Source organism: Schistocerca nitens, chromosome 11, assembly GCF_023898315.1.
Source record: "Schistocerca nitens isolate TAMUIC-IGC-003100 chromosome 11, iqSchNite1.1, whole genome shotgun sequence".
In the NCBI taxonomy this organism is placed as follows: Eukaryota; Metazoa; Arthropoda; class Insecta; order Orthoptera; family Acrididae; genus Schistocerca; species Schistocerca nitens.
Window position 1 is genome coordinate 49,912,209 of NC_064624.1, and position 15,076 is coordinate 49,927,284.

Consider the following 15,076-nt stretch of genomic DNA (forward strand, 5'->3'; position numbering starts at 1 on the left):
TTCAATACAAAGTCAGCAAATGTGGCACCAAAGCGCCGGTAATGTAAAACCGAATACGGCGACTGCTCAGTGTGTTCTGCCTCAGCCAAACACAGCACAGATAACGCCCTCTTATTACAAAGTTTTATAAGTAACCAGTGCCAAAATGACGCTTACTGCAAATAATGCTGCCACAGAGTAATGGTTCCGGCAATCTTACTTGGCGCAGCACAAGAAAGCAGACAGAAAAATTTAACCTCTACTAGTTAATTACTTTATGTACTTGTGACCTATCAGATTCTCTGTAAGACTGAAATCAGAACAACTATGGAAAATAGAAGCGGCGACCATTTCGAGTTAAAAGGACTTGCAATGCTGGAAGTGCAGCTAAAGTGTTTAAGGATACGTTCTGAACCTATGATTCGTTGTAGGCTTGCGATCGTATGCGGTTTACACACATGGCTCTGTGTAGATAATTTCTGTATCGACCAAAAAGAGAGGTGGACTGTGCAAAGCATCGTTTGCGTTAAAGTACAAAGCAGGGCCTCAGGCGCTTACGATCCGTCGTGTTGTTACTGAAGAATGTTGAGCGGACGTAGAGGCAAGCGGAGGACTGAAATTACGTATTCGGATTGCAGCGGTCTGTCCCAGGAAGCGTTGCGTGTGTTTGCTTCTTGGAAAAAAAACTACACGAAGCGAGAAGGTCAGGGCTTGCAGCGTTCGTTGCGTGCGGTAGGGGAGGGGGGAGGGGAGGGATCACGTGATGTCAGAGCCGCTGCCCCACCACAGTGGCAGGCGAGGCGGCGCTCATTTACTTCCCCTGCAGCAGGGCACCGGCGCAGTTCTGACGGAGCAGCCAGACGGGTGACAGCGTGCGAAGCAGTGCCGCACCTCGGCGAGGATACCAGAGAGAGGTAAGGCGGGCAGCTGGCCTCTGCTGGATTACTTGTAAGCTGCGGATCCTGTTCAGCACGCTTTAATGTGGTTTGCCGCGTAACTCGCGACAGAGCAACGTCAACGAACTACTCTTGTCTAATACATTGTCTTACTTCAAAAAATTAGGATCAATACGATCAAAGGGATGGAGAATAGTGTGATAAATTAGCGCGTCCAATTTTTAATAATTTATTATTCGTTATTTATCGCCTTGTTACAGTCGTTTAACCACTGATAACTTGAGCGAGATTAACGTGGAACGAACGGAAGATAGCGCCACGTTCAGTCGGGCAGTGTTTCGATGTACCAGTATCGATTCCAACAGAATTCTCGTAGCACAGTTGCTCAAAGCGAAAGCCACGCGTTTCTGATCACGTAACTGCAACGAAATAACCAATGTTCGTATCACGCAAGTATGTGAAAACCATCAGAGTCAGCACTTGGGACTGAGTGAGTTTTAGTGCGACGCGGCGTCTTCGGCCACTGATTCCAGCAGCCGTGGCTGTCTGTAATGCTGGACCGCCAGCCCGCAAGCCGAGGGCGATTGCAGTTTGCCCATCTAGCTGACAGACATTTACTTTTCAATATTTCGCCTATTTTGGCCGACTTTAAACTTCTACAATGCTGTCGTAATGTAATCATTCAGGGGTGTAATCTGACTTGAAGGGCTTCACACACTAAGAAAAGTATGACAGTTGGAAACTCGGCTTGTCGCGAGGTAACGTAACGCACGGCGCTGGAATACGCTGACGTCATTCAGCCAGTATTCCAGAACAAGAGCAGTCAGCGGCTCGCAACAAACTCCAGACGACATTTCAAATACTTGAGAAAATTTTCGCTAATCTCCCCCCGCCACACACACACACACACACACACACACACGTGAACTAGCACATTTTCATGCAGTCAGCTTAGGCATCAGACATAACGTTATAATGTATTAATACAAACTGTATTCGCAACACAGTTTGCAGACGGTATCCCCACACCCCATAGAAAGTATTTGCAAAATTATATGATCGTACGACACACACACGCCAGGAGATATTACGTCTCAAACATTTAGCCGCGAGAAAAACTTACTTTTGTTTAAAAAGGAGGGCAAGCTAGTCAGACTATTGAAACCTGTGTTTCAGAATGAGAGCACTTGGCGACTTAGAACACACGTTAAGAATAATTCCAAGCTGTTCTTTAACTTCTCGCTTACATGCTCAACGTCGGATACTACACACGTTAACTCATCTGCGAAGTAACCAGTCGTCGGAAGCTGTTTTGTGCGTGGGCGTTCCGAATGCAGTAGTCCACTCGCGAATCAGAACTCGTGGCGCCATGCCGACATGCTTCTGGCGATGAAACGCAGCTCTCGCGTTCATTTCAGTATTTTACAATTTTATGGAATTACCGTTGTGATGCACGAGCGCTTTCCCCAATATCCTGGTTAGACTGAGGCGAAGATTTGGTTAGTAGTTGGCGAATTCTTGAGAAGTTATCGTAATGATTGTCCTTCGATAGTAAAGCGAATACGAAAGGTTTTGTTTCATGTTCTGTGACGTCACGTCTCGTCTTTTGAGATTTGCTGATGAAAGGGAAGCGATCACACACTACACTTTTTTCTTTTTTTTTTTTTGCACTGTACAACACTTCATCGCTTTGTTCGGCTGGTCTCGTGTTAATATTCGTCTGATAAGAGAGCCTGGTTTGTCGACAAATATAGGTATCAGAGATCTTTGAGACGCGTCGTGTTCTGTGCGGCTTGTTGTGGAGAAAAATGGTTGGAATCGTGCTTGCGCGGTAGTCGTATCTTATGTGGCCAAAGAATGAATGATAGTGTTTGACACCGTCATTTACTAACTTCTTTATTTCACGTTCAAATGACACGATGAAAGTGCAGTGTAAATTTTTATGTGCAGCCTATGACGACGGCAGAATTTAGATTTAATTTGTGCCATTTCCAGTGCTATAATTGGGAGAATCGAGGTAGATATGTTATTAGTTTCTGACAGAGGACTGAATAACGATAGAATTACATTTGTGGAGGCATTTGCTAATTATATTTGACTGAAACCTATAGTAAATACTTCGTTTAGCCACGTACTGTTACAGAAGCCTTACCTGTATTTGATGGTAAGTCACTGACGTCACATTTACCGACACTTTAGCATGAGAAAGTACTGAAAATGTGTGTCAGTTACACTGCACATCGCCATAAAACGCAAATTAAAAACTACAAAATTTTGAATTTCAACTTCGCAGATGGGTAGATCAACACAGCGACTGTCCAGTTCGCTCCCCTCATCCAGTCGCAGCACAGGACACGTGACGTCATGGAAAACTGACTGCCCTCACACGTGAGGGACAGGATGATTTGATAAGTTGCACGAATTTTAATGATAATAAACAACCCGAAATCGGTGGTCTAAATGTTTTTCATTTCTGTGACATTGAACTGTGTGCAGTGGTTTCAGTATTCATTCTCGCCTGTAGCGAAGTCCGCAGCTCGTGGTCGTGCGGTAGCGTTCTTGCTTCCCACGCCCGGATTCGATTCCCGGCGGGGTCAGGGATTTTCTCTGCCTCGTGATGACTGGGTGTTGTGTGATGTCCTTAGGGTGGTTAGGTTTAAGTAGTTCTAAGTTCTAGGGGACTGATGACCATAGATGTTAAGTGCCATAGGGCTCAGAGCCATTTGAACCAGCCTGTAACGAAATATGCAACGCAATTAATGCACCGTATTGAAGCCCTGTCCAAAACGTCTCGTGTGTAGCCAGATCAGCTATGCAGAATTGTCTGATGAACAGTAGCTGCAGCCAAAAGTTTCATAAAAATATTTAATCGCGAATGTGTGGAATCCGCGCTTTGAGGCACACAATGATTGCCCATAATAATGGAGTAAGATCACTAATGTGGCTTAGGAATGTGTACATTGTTTCTGGGTGATTTTAATTCTTTCGGTGTTTTGTCCATCAGCAAAATATTTGATAGTGTGATGTCTGACATGGTACTTGGGCTGGCTGTAAACGTGACTCACGTGGAGGCAGTGGCGGGGTATCGCCATGACGCGTTGCTGACGGCTCCCTGCGTGGAAAGTTACGCTACTGTACCACGGGGTGATCACAGTGTGAAGTTCAGATACTCGCAGAGGTCCAGTGTGGACTGCACCTTATGTATGGCAGCGAAACACGGTGTACTAGTGCGCCTATGCGAAACCGATTTACACTGGAAAGAAATTGTTTCCAATGTTGCGACCAAGTAGTGCTATGGATGAAAGAAAGACGTACAGAAATTTTTCCATATGTAATGGATTGGCAACGGAACGTGGGCAGGAAGGGTCAAACAAGTGAGAAAGGCAGAATGTTGAGCTGCTTCTTAACCGCCACCTGCTCAATTTGTTCAGTGTGAGCACCAGAGACTTTGGCGAGATGTTGCACAGCGACAGATTCGCACCTGGTACCCAAAATTGGAACTAATTTTTTGTCGGTCCAAACTGGTTTCACATTAACGCATTAGCGTATCTGCCAAGTTTCGTTGCCATGCGAAAACTACAGACCGCTCTGGACCTCGGTGAGTGGCTGCATTTTACTTACGACCACCCGATTCTGCCTAGTCTCCGTTGAAGAAAAAAGCGATTCGTGAAAATTCCACTGACACCTTCGCGGTCCATTTTGTCATATACCATTCAGTAGTCAGTCGGTTAAAAATCTGCAGTTGTCTCAGACTTCCGCCGTATGTTTCACTTAGGCCGGCCGCGGTGGTCTCGCGGTTCTAGGCGCGCAGTCAGGAACCGTGCGACTGCTACGGTCGCAGGTTCGAATCCTGCCCCGGGCATGGATGTGTGTGATGTCCTTAGGTTAGTTAGGTTTAAGTAGTTCTAAGTTCTAGGGGACTAATGACCACAGCAGTTGAGTCCCATAGTGCTCAGAGCCATTTGAACCATTTTTGTTTCACTTTTCTTAAAGTATCAACATTCGTTAGGTTCTGCAAATACCTGCATTTCCAGTACAGGCGGCTGTCCAAACTGCAGCAGGTCGTAGGTACCTATACCGGGCTTCGTCGTTGCCCCGTGGCGTAATGATGTGCTTTGTGACGTCATATATGTACACACGTATACAGGGGAAGACAGTGACGTTTACATGGCTGCTTTATTATTTTTTGTTACGTACGTTGTAGTGGAAAAGTGATCAGTAAGGTTGTCAGTTAGCGGAGCCAAAGAAATGGAATGTTGTAGTAACAAGTCTTGCTGTGGCACGTATTTTACGCATTTAAATTTCGAAGAGTGTTTTATGTCCGGTTTGATGTCATGGATTGAAATATAGTAGCAATCGGCATGTTCAGCATAGGGCACCGTTCGTCCCTAGTGCAGAGGTACGTTTACACCTGTGTAACTTCCCGCGTGCACGAGACGCACGCAGTCTTTGCACGGAGAGCCATCGGTGCAGCCAGCCTCGCACGCCTCTGACACGTGGGCACGGGCCACCGCGGGAGTCTCCACACGTCCACACGTCCCACACGAATACAGACCGGGCTGCTCCGACCACGGTTGTTTTGTTTGCTGTTTTGCTGCGTCTTACTATTAACTTCCCGTTTTTCGTGTGCTTTCATATTTTCGTTAACCCATTGCCCGAGTGGCCTAAAAAGTAACAAATGGATCTGAAGAAAATTGTCGTGCATGCTTAAGACACTAGTTATCGGTAACATCCAGTATGGCTTCTGAATATCACGAATAATCCAGTTGAACTTTTTACTGTTAATGTTACAACGAAACGTGCTTTTCAATGCAGTGGCAACACACATCGATTACTAATGCCCATCTGAAAAATATCGATGTTCATTCGACACACACTACAGTGGAAATAATAGTGCACTGAAGCCCGCTATCTCTCGCTACATTCTAGAAAACAAATATCATGAGAAACTAGGCTGTAGTAGAATTATAAACATTATAACTTAAGTACAGCAGTCATCCACGAGAATGATATGCACAGTTTACTTACACAAAACCATTACCGGTTTCCGATTTTCAAAAATCCGTTGTCACATGGCTTTCAAAAGCTCACCAGTACTTGCTTTAACCGCCATTTAAAAGAATATTCGTTTCTGTACAAAATATCAAATATTCACGATCGGTTTTTCTCTGGAGATGTGAAATTATCGAGTAAATTTTCCCGTGCAAATTACTACATCGGAGCTTTGTGTTCGGACACCACACTACTAGATGAAAGGCAACAGTGAACTCGACTAGAGATTCAGTAAGCCTTCAATGAAAAATAAACAAACGAGAATCATTCGTGAGCGGTGACGAAAATTATGTACATTATGTGTACTAGTCAGCGATATGGTAGAGGTCTATTTGCCCCAAGAACTGTATATCAGTTACTATGGCACTCCGTATGTTGTAATTGGAATTTCAGATAAGGGATACTATAAGTAAACTGTAGGACGTGAGTTACAAGTTAGTGAATAGCAACACTAAGAGCAAGTTAATGAATAGCAACACCATACGTGTTACAAAACACTATGATATATAAACTACTCAGCATCATTTTGCAGGAAGAATAAAGCCATTGGTGTATTTATTTTTCGTACTTGATTCTGCACAAAATGAAGTTCCAGATTTAATTGTAGAATTCGAACACACGCTACCTGTTAACGATACGTGGGTCTTTGTCGTTGCGAACGTCATTCAGGGGCGAAACTGCGTTGGGTTGCATGTACGCACTTAATGAATAGTGTACTGGAAAGGAGTAACATACGTCCGATACAAGCAGGCGTATACTCACCATTTACGTACGTAATCGTTGATTGCTTACAGCAAGATTGCAGATGGCAATGTAGGCAATGTAGATACTAGCCTTGAAGTCACTACATAGTTTTGGCCCTGTGTGATCAGTTATTACAGAAGTGCTAGTACATTCTGTGAATGAAATATTAAGCGCTCCAGTGATTAACTGGAGAAGCACAGGAGTACTTTGATTGTTAACATTGTCAGGAGTATCCCTGGAGGCATGTCGTGTGCGTAGATATTATCTATATTATTTGAAGAATTTGTAAATACAGTACTGTCAACCTGTCTGAATAATAATTAAAAGAACTTTTGGCCGTACATAAAATCGACAAGCTGAATACTTAGGCAAATCTAGTGATAGCAAATACTGCACAACTTACACTTTAATCAGAATACGCCCTCGACCTTCACGCCCTCGGCCGCTGTGACCGAGTGGTTCCAGGCGCTTCAGTCGGGAACCACGCGGCTGCCTCGGGCAAGGATGTGTGTGATGTCCTTAGGTTAGTTGGATTTAGGTAGTTCTAAAGCCTAGGGGACTCATGGCCTTAGATGTTAAGCCCCGTAGTGGTTACAGCCATTTGAACCATTTTCTTTAGTCAAGTAAATTTTTCCAACTCCTAGCATTAAAGTTAACTACTAAGTCAGAGACATACTTTCAGTCTAATTTAACAGTCTCAAACAGCTCTTTCTGTATCTTTTCCTACTATGTAAATTAGTATTGAATATTTCTTTACACCTATCGCCTGTACAAATTATTTTCTGTTTTTATTTGTTCACATCAAAAAATATGCAAATGATCATTAGCATGTAGATAGACGTAAAACATGCAAATTGTATCTGTGGTCGGTTACTCTCTAATGCGGCTGAAAGAGAATTACTTATATATATATATATATATATATATATATATATATATATATATATATATATATATATATATATATTTATATTACTTTACTTATATTTTTATATTACTTTTATATTTTTCGTGTACGGGTCTTCCGAAATATTTTTCTTTGAGACCCAAAATTAATTAGGAGAAATTCTTATTTGAAACGATAATGAGGGAGACGATTTTTCATTTTTTTTTTTTTTTTTGTTAATGAAGTCTTTGATGTTTATTGTCTTTACAGCAGTTTATCGTCGGCTGTGAGCGAGTGGCGGCAAAGCTAAAACAACGATAATGAATAATAATTAAAAATGCGAAGAAAAATCCAGGCGCGTTCTGTGTGGCCGTGGCCTGACAGATACCTCTCCACATTCTCACACACCGCGGCGAGGCACGGATTTATGAGTAGAAGAGGAACTGCTGGGAGAGAACCCACGACCCCTTACGTCGGTCCAGGACAGTCAGGATAGAGGAGCCGACACTGCGGTCAAATACTGTCCCAACATGTGCAGTCTCCACCCAGGTCTTGAAAAAAGTGTAATAACAGGTGTAGCAGTATCCATTCTCACAGTACGAAATGTAATACCCAGTCTTCACATGACGAATGGCGCAGTTTTACTGCGTCCATGCGAAACTTTACTAACGTGGCTTTTCTCCAACGAAATATTTTCGACAGGACTGAAGAAAACTACTAGGACGTCAACTCTTGACAGTTTTGTGTGGTGATCCACAGTGCTGACCTTACTGTAGTTAGTTTCTTACTGTATTTCGGTTGGCTTCTTACTGTAGTTCGGTTAGCTTCTTACTGAAGTTGGTTTGAAGTAGCAGAAATTAAACTAAGTATTTGACCTTAAAGTAAGTGCAGTTTGCGGGCATGGCGTTGTCATATAGCGATATTTTGCGCTGTTATATTGTAAGAATTCGTAGCTATAACTACGAGTTTTCGAGGGATTTTTTTCCCCTTGCACTCATGTTCAGTACAAAGCCACTAAATGTGGCACCAGTGCTCCGGTAGTATAACACTGAATACAGGTCTGGTCAGCCTCTTCTGCATCAACGAATCACAGCACAGATAACAGCCGCTTACTGGGAACTGTTAAAAATGACTGGCGCAGAAACGACGTTTACTGCAGATAACTGCTGCCACAAAATAACAATTCCGGCCGTCGTGCTCGGCGCAACACAAGGGAACAGACGGTAAAATGTTAAGTTGCTGAATGGGTACAATTCAGCCAACAGTAAACTGGATCGGCAAAATGTTCTGAATGGCCAGCTGATACGAATTAATTATGTTATGTGCTTACAACTTATCAGCTTCTCTGTAGTACTGAAATCAAAATAAAACTATGGTAAATTCAAGCGGCGACCATTTCGAGTTAAAGATACTTGTAGTGCTATAAGCGAAAATAGTCTTTAGGGATACGTTCTGAACGTAAGATTTACTTGAGACTAGGGTGACCATATTTTCTTCGGGCAAAAGTGCGACTTTCATACATTTTCTTGGCCAAAAAGTGGGACATTAATTTTTATTTCTCGTTAAATATCACTTTTAATGCTACCATTTCTTCTTCCGCAGCAAATATAGCCTTCACTGGTATTTGTGTGTGTGTGTGTGTCTGTGTGTGTGTGTGTGTGTGTGTGTGTGTGTGTGTGTGTGTACAAAACCAAACAAAGAATGAAAAGATTGGAAAGAAGTACATTTCAAGTTTTCAGAAATTTACTTATTAAGAAATGTAACATTTATAACACAGAATGTAGAAAGACATACAGTAACAATCGCTACAAAAAAGTTCTTAGTGAACACAAGGAATTTATGGTTTTGTGGATTCCATACAGCAATCATATTTCTTCGAAGATGAGATTTCATTCAGCAACTCAGGTTTGCCTAATGGGTATGTCAGTGCAACTGTATTTACTGAAGTTTAAACAGGTCAGTAAAATACACTTAACGCTCCTCACCGTAAATCTATTCCTCTCATCCGTCCACTGTGATGATAGTAAGCTGAATTGGAACATTTGCATTGTGGGCAGGGAGTGAAAAGAAGTACCTGTGCGCCATATTGAGCGATTCTCTGAACTGTTCATTACACTGGCAAGATCTGAAAAACCTACACCATTTCTCATGTGCCATCAACTGATTCCATTGTTCACTGTCTGTTTCCAATTGTTGTTTTACAAATGACCGTATATGAACTATTTCATCAAATAAGAGGCTGTAATTTACTAGAATGCCCTTTTCGTTTAGCCACATTAAAGTATTTTCAACTACTGACCATTCTGGTGGTTCTGTGAGCATCATCCATGAGAATACAGAAAACTCAGCTATTCCCTGTAACCATGAGGATAAATAGTCTGCTGAAGCATCATAAAACGTTGATACTGCTATGTCAAATTTCTTAACAGACTGGTCATCACAATCATTCAGCAGTTTTTTTACACTTAGTGGTACAAAATGTTCATGTTTCCTTGAATTTAGACTTGTCAAAGCTTTATTTAAGACTGCTAATACTTCGCATATGGAATTATTCTGTTTCTCAATGCTCAGAATGGATTGTTGGAAAACACTCAATTGTGAATGTACAAAAAGTAAATAATTCATTTATAGGATTTATAGGGTACTTTGAGTTAGACTGTGACAAAAAGTAAGATTTCAAAGGTTCATACATTTTCAAGATCCTTTCTATGGCTGGCAACAATGAAAGCCACCTTGTTTTGGAAAAGGAAAGTAAATTTTTGCAAGTGACACCAACAAACTCACAGAATTCAGTGAGTTCTGCAACATGAATAGAAAAAATATGAAAATAGTTGTACAACGTCATGACAATGCAGTCAATGTCAAAAGGTAAAACATCACAAGCACTTTGAAGTCTGTTATGAACAACATGTGCTACACAACCTATGCCAACAATGTTAGTTTTTTTAATTTTTCTTTGAGATGTGTGAAAACATTATTACCCACTTTCTTCATTAACCCCCCAAAATTACAGTTAGTATTGTCAGCACCAAATGCAAACACTTCGAGATGATACTGAATGACTGTATAACATCAGAAAGATAATTGGAAATTGTTTCGGACTTTTCGTTCTGCACTTCATCAAGATCAAGCAATTTCGTCTGCAGTCAACCCTCACTTACAGAAAAATACTGAACTATCACAGGAAAAATTTTCTGATGCCCATGGTTGCTAGCATCAGTAGATATTGAAAAGTATTTTGCACTGTTTACGGCAGCTATTACCTGTTTCTGGGAATGCGGAGCTATAGCATTGTTGATAATTGCTTCACACTTTGTTCTACCACACGAAACATTTTCTGCAATCTTAGAATAAGGAAAATTTTTCTTGTTTAGTTGAACACTGCAGTCATTAGAACGATAGCTTTGGCGGTGTTTAACAACATGGAATGACAGGGTTCCTTCTGCTGCAGCTACGTTTTTCTGTTCCTGTGTATTTGAAGTTACAAAATATCTCGTCATTTTTTGCGAGGAACCTGCCGATCGAAGATTCTTCAAAAATGGTTCAAAGGGCTCTGAGCACTGTGGGACTTAACTTCTGAGGTCATCAGTTCCCTAGAACTCAGAACTACTTAAGCCTAACTAACCTAAGGACTTCACACACATCCATGCCCATGGCAGGATTCGAACCTGCGACCGCAGTGTCGCGCGGTTCCAGACTGGAGCGCCTAGAACCGATCGGCGACTCTGGCAGGCCGAAGATTCTTCCTGTCTTTCTCTGATTCCATATGATGCTTGAGATCTGCAGCACCACCATGAGACACGGATAACAGCACAGTTACATACGTTACATTTTGCTGAACAGTCATTGTCTGTAGCAGTGAAGCAAGGAAATTTCCTCTGAAGCTCTTTCGAAAACTTTGATTTTCGTTTCTGCATCGCCACGACGTGCTAGCACTTCACGAAACTGATACTGAGTGCTGACAACAATGGCAAGTAAAAGCAAAGAAAATAAGAGTACGCATCAACTATAGTGCTTAAGCTGTACATTATCAGGGGGTACCAACGTACGGAATGTCAGTTTCAATTGATAGTTTATAAAATCGACACTCAGAAAATATTTTAACCACTTTGTAAATGTCTGAAAATAATCCTTGAAAATCGGGACAAATTGCTTGTTTAAAAAAAAAAGTCGGGACAAATTTTTGAGCCTCAAAAAACGGGACAATACTTTAGACTGGACGATCGTATCCGATTTGCACATACGGCATAGTGTAGGTAATTTCCGTATTCGTCAAAAGCATCGTTAGCGTCACACTGCAAAGCAGGGATTCGTGTCAAAACGTTGGACTGGGGTCTTCCCTGTCGCTGGTGAAAGAGGCTGAGCGGACTTCCTAGTTAGAGGCAAGTGGAGGACGGAAGGGCTTATTCGGGATGTCACAGGAGGCGTTGACTGTGCTATAGTCTGTCTGTAAACCGAAGAGCGAGCAGCGCTTTTGGTGGGGGAAGTGGCCCTTCCCGGAAGAACGCTGTCACTGGCCTACAGGGGCACCCAAAATCAGTTACCCGTTACCTGTTCAGCGGTGTAGATCGGCGTGCACTGATATACGTTGTTTCTGTTCGGGGATCGTAGTTTCTAGTGTCAGTCAGTTAACTCTGTATACTCACTGATATACTTAGGTGTTCGGAAGTGACGGATAATCGGCCTGCATTGCAAGAAAATGTGCAGAAAACGAAGAGGAGGTATCTGCGGAGTGACGAGCGTTCAGTCGTCTCTAACGCTATAACAGCGTGTGTAAGGAGGCGACACAAAAAGAACTGTTTGCTAATTTTACCAGTCCCAATCAAAGGGCTGCAATTTATGGAAACGTCAGCCTTGCCACAATAGGATACATAAGGAAGGAACGCGAAGAATTGTTAAGTTTCAACGCAGCCCTTCTAAGGAAACTTCTAACTTTTAGTAGAAACACAAAGTAGGAACAAACCTTAAATTCTACAGATTGACTGCACTACATGGGATTCGTTATACGAATAGCATTAGAGTAACATACAATGACATGAACAGGCATTCGGTTCTATGTTTGTAGTAGAATTCTGACTTACATTATGTTAATAATATTTACACTATAATGTTGCATTTCGGAAGAAGCTATCGTCTTTTGTATTCCTTATAGTCTTAACACATTTGTCTAAAAATGAACGCAGCCAGAACGTATCTGTACACGGCGTTGCCACAGATTTAAAGTGCGCGCCGTGGCAGGACCGGTACGACGTTGTGAAACAGCCTGTAGTAGAGCCTTGTGACGTAGCTGGGTAGGCAGAGTGGGGACTGACTCGCTCGCTCTTCAGTTTACCGCTTCTTGGAAGAGAGAGAGAGAGAAAAAGCCGGCCGAAGCGCGAAGGTCACGGCTTGCAGCGTTTTTTGCTGGCGGCTGGGAGAGGGGAAGGGGGGGGGGGCATCAGGGATCACGTGAGGTCAGAGCCGCTGCCCCGCCACTCCTGGAACACTCGCTCGTGAAGCGGCGCTCAGTTGCAGCAGGGATCGAGCGCGCGCGCGCGCGCGTGTGTGTGTGTGTGTGTCGTCTGCAGAGGCTTAATTTCTTACGTGATAAAAAATGTTATGCAGTGTGTCACAGTCCCGCTTTGCTATTTGACAGTGACAGTCGTCTTCCACTTATTTTTCTTAGTTGTTATGCTTGGAATTTACGTAATACATGCAATCTAATTCGTAGCATTTCGGTCGAAGAATGTAGACACTGTCTGGTTTCCGACCCGAGGCCGTAAAATGTTGCGTAATGTGTGGCTGACCTGTCGAAATCCTTTCTAAAGCTGAAGACAGCGTCGTGTTGTACTTCCAGTCACGTCTGAACGCGCTCGTGGCTGCAGACACGGAACATCGCACATCCTGTGACGTACTTACTTACGTGTATGACACGTATCACGTCATGCTCTCTGAAGTGTGGAACCTTTGCATACAAAAAATGTTGCAACTATTGCCGGTAGTATTATCTTGAATTCAGTATAAAGAGCGGCAGAATACAGACTGCTATTGTAACTGAATACCCTCCCGAAACAAGGTTGTAACAGACAAAAGTAATTTTTTTCCAAGAAAAAGAAAAACATTGTATTGCATAAATGTTTATATTTCTAAAGCCAAAATTGTAATGAAACAGTTGTACTGACTTCGTCATTTGACTGACAAGCACTTGTTAAGGCCACATGTAAATTAAAAAAGAAATAACGGAAAAAATAACATCTTCACAAAGAACAAGTTTTTAACCTTACGCATGACAAGGTTGTAAACAACAATATATAAAGGATTGTACACTCCTGGAAATTGAATTAAGAACACCGTGAATTCATTGTCCCAGGAAGGGGAAACTTTATTGACACATTCCTGGGGTCAGATACATCACATGATCACACTGACAGAACAACAGGCACATAGACACAGGCAACAGAGCATGCACAATGTCGGCACTAGTACAGTGTATATCCACCTTTCGCAGCAATGCAGGCTGCTATTCTCCCATGGAGACGATCGTAGAGATGCTGGATGTAGTCCTGTGGAACGGCTTGCCATGCCATTTCCACCTGCCGCCTCAGTTGGACCAGCGTTCGTGCTGGACGTGCAGACCGCGTGAGACGATGCTTCATCCAGTCCTAAACATGCTCAATGGGGGACAGATCCGGAGATCTTGCTGGCCACGGTAGTTGACTTACACCTTCCAGAGCACGTTGCGTGGCACGGGATACATGCGGACGTGCATTGTCCTGTTGGAACAGCAAGTTCCCTTGCCGGTCTAGGAATGGTAGAACGATGGGTTCGATGACGGTTTGGATGTACCGTGCACTATTCAGTGTCCCCTCGACGATCACCAGTGGTGTACGGCCAGTGTAGGAGATCGCTCCCCACACCATGATGCCGGGTGTTGGTGCTGTGTGCCTCGGTCGTATGCAGTCCTGATTGTGGCGCTCACCTGCACAGCGCCAAACACGCATACGACCATTATTGGCACCAAGGCAGAAGCGACTCTCATCGCTGAAGACGACACGTCTCCATTCGTCCCTCCATTCACGCCTGTCGCGACACCACTGGAGGCGGGCTGCACGAAGTTGGGGCGTGAGCGGAAGACGGCCTAACGGTGTGCGGGACCGTAGCCCAGCTTCATGGAGACGGTTGCGAATGGTCCTCGCCGATACCCCAGGAGCAACAATGTCCCTAATTTTCTGGGAAGTGGCGGTGCGGTCCCCTACGGCACTGCGTAGGATCCTACGGTCTTGGCGTGCATCCGTGCGTCGCTGCGGTCCGGTCCCAGGTCGACGGGCACGTGCACCTTCCGCCGACCACTGGCGACAACATCGATGTACTGTGGAGACCTCACGCCCCACGTGTTGAGCAATTCGGCGGTACGTCCACCCGGCTTCCCGCATGCCCACTATACGCCCTCGCTCAAAGTCCGTCAACTGCACATACGGTTCACGTCCACGCTGTCGCGGCATGCTACCGGTGTTAAAGACTGCGATGGAGCTCCGTATGC

The 15,076-nt window shown here is 43.5% G+C and overlaps 1 protein-coding gene across 1 annotated transcript in view; it reads left to right on the forward strand.

The window, feature by feature from the left end:
* The first annotated feature begins 804 nt into the window (after window positions 1–804).
* The window catches only part of LOC126212608 (ankyrin repeat domain-containing protein 65-like), a 72,372-nt gene continuing 58,100 nt past the window's right edge, over window positions 805–15,076 (forward strand). Inside the window, exon 1 of the mRNA XM_049940038.1 lies at window positions 805–893. The gene's annotated coding sequence lies outside the window, so the exon portion shown is untranslated. The remainder of the gene's footprint in view (window positions 894–15,076) is intronic.